The sequence below is a fragment of the Diaphorina citri genome, unplaced genomic scaffold, assembly GCF_000475195.1.
Source record: "Diaphorina citri unplaced genomic scaffold, Diaci psyllid genome assembly version 1.1 scaffold1060, whole genome shotgun sequence".
Lineage (NCBI taxonomy): Eukaryota > Metazoa > Arthropoda > Insecta > Hemiptera > Psyllidae > Diaphorina > Diaphorina citri.
This window is the reverse complement of record NW_007378489.1, coordinates 70,463-72,852: the sequence shown is the minus strand read 5'-3', so window position 1 is coordinate 72,852 and position 2,390 is coordinate 70,463.

The window sequence follows — 2,390 nt, the reverse complement described above, 5'->3', positions numbered from 1 at the left end:
GAGAGAGGAGAGAGAGAGAGAGAGAGAGAGAGAGAGAGACATCCATTCATTTATTAAATAATAATATTTATTTATTAAAGTAGGTACAAATTCCGAGAAATACAACCATTTTCCCCAGGAATTTATTTTTCACATATACATACATAGATAAGGATCGTTCTCGGAACGGCTGGCTGTCTCTTTATTATCCTGTCTTCCTCTTCTCTTCGCTTTCGGATCGATAGGAGTTCTAAAACCTCTTTGAGAGAAAAAAATATATATATGTACATAAATTAAACAATGTATAGTATAGGAATAGAAAGCTATTATATAGGTATGAAATAAAGGGTGTCCCAATAAGAACGCAAGATTTGAAAGGGTCATAACTTTGTTATGCGTTGTTTTATCTTACCCAATCTTTGACAGATTGATTGTAAACATATCAAAATTAGTCATCATGGAGTCTAAAGCATTTTCCTAGTCGTAATCGTGTCATTTTCCGTTTTAGTGACGAGAAGTGGCCCCCATTTTCATGTGATTTGACCCCCCTAGACTACTTTCTGTGAGGGTAGGTATCTAAAGTCACAGGTTTACACCAACAAACACGCAAGCACTGAAGCATTTAAAGGTGAAATTGAACGCTGCATCAACAAAATTCAGCCTGATTCTCTCAAATTTGTCATCAAAAATTTTGTCAAAAGAGAACGAATGTACCATCAAAGTCGAGGAGGTTATTTGTCTGATTATTGTTCCATATAAAATTTTAGAATGTTCACTTCTCAAATCATTTAAGAAGTCTATTTTTTCCACGGAGAACCATGTTTTATTAATCAATCAAATCTTGCATTCTTATCGGGACACCCTTTATTCGATAATATTAAACTTCACTGGATGCCAGAACCCAGAACTTTACAACAAGGCAAAGTTTCGCCAGGTTTATTAACAGGTATATAGGTACCTATACCTATCTACCTATCTCTCTTTTAATATTCTATGAGATGAAGTACCTTCTATCCACTCCTAGCCTTACCTATTGCTAAAATAATATTATGTATAGATGTATATGTATACCTATGTATGTAGCTGGTACCTAGGTAGTCTGACTTTGATCTTTCATTAACATTACTCTTTATTAGAGAACCAGGGAGAGAGAGAGATGGTTGAGGGAGGGAGGGAGGGAGAGATAATTGAGGGAGGAATGAAGAAGAGAGAAAATAAGTTAGAGGGAGAGAGAGAAAGAGAGACGTAGGTATAGAGACAGAAGAGATAATTTTGAGAGAGGAAGAGAGAGAGAGAGAGAGAGAGAGAGAGGGAGGAATTGCTTTAGTAGGTAATGTAAGTGTTACACTGGTCGCTACTCAATCATAAGTAGAAAAGCAAAGTAGAAAAGCAGAGTAGAAAAGCAAAGTAGAAAAGCAGAGTAGAAAAGCAAAGTAGAAAAGCAGAGTAGAAAAGAGAAGAAAAGGAAATAGAACAGAACAGAAAAGAGAGAGAAGGGGAAAAAATGAGGTTAAATTGATCTCACAGTTTCTCCAAGTGTTAAATTTCTCCCTCTGGAAATGAAACTCGAGCTGTGGCAGGTGGAAAAGTAAATAGAATATTAGAGAAGAGAACGGAATACCTGGATAGAGAGCAAGCAAAACTTTCCAATTAGACTGAGAAACAAGGAGCCGAGGGGGAAGATATAGGAAGAAAGAGATACAGAGAAATAAGAAGGAGGATGAGAAAGGGGAAAGGAGAGAGAAAAGAGAAAATAAAGGAAGAGAAGAAATAGAAAAAAATAATAAGCAGCAATATGCATCAGGCAGATGAAGGAGAATGAAGGAGATATGTTGTAATAATATCAAGATAATATCTTATGCAAGATGATTGGGAAAAGCAATAGGACAAGACGAAGAGGACTAAGAAGGAGAAGGAGAGGAAGAAAGAGAAAAGCAGCAAGCAGGAAGATGAAGAAGATGTAAGAACAAGATGGAAGATATTATGCAAGATAACTTGTGAAATCAACCCGGGGTGAAATGTTACTATGGTGAATACTGTCAAGAATGAATGATAAAATTATTCTATTGCTATAATATATGTATATATGTATGTATATTGCTATTTTATGTAGGTTACAGGAAACAACAAGTATATACCTACTACCCACTATACGTTTCCTCTATTGTGTACATAATATGTACATAGTATAGTACCTACCTATATTATAGTACCTACCTACCTAACTTGTTGCTTTAGCAGATGTCAATATTAGGAGAATTATGGCCTAATGGATTAAGGAAGGAGGGGGAGGTTTGGATAAAGTGGGGGGGGAGGGGTTATCATTGCTCAATTAATATTCAGCCTGAGTCTTGGTCCAGAATATAAATGACTTGAATTAGGTAGAGAGAGAGAGAGGGAGGGAGGGTGAG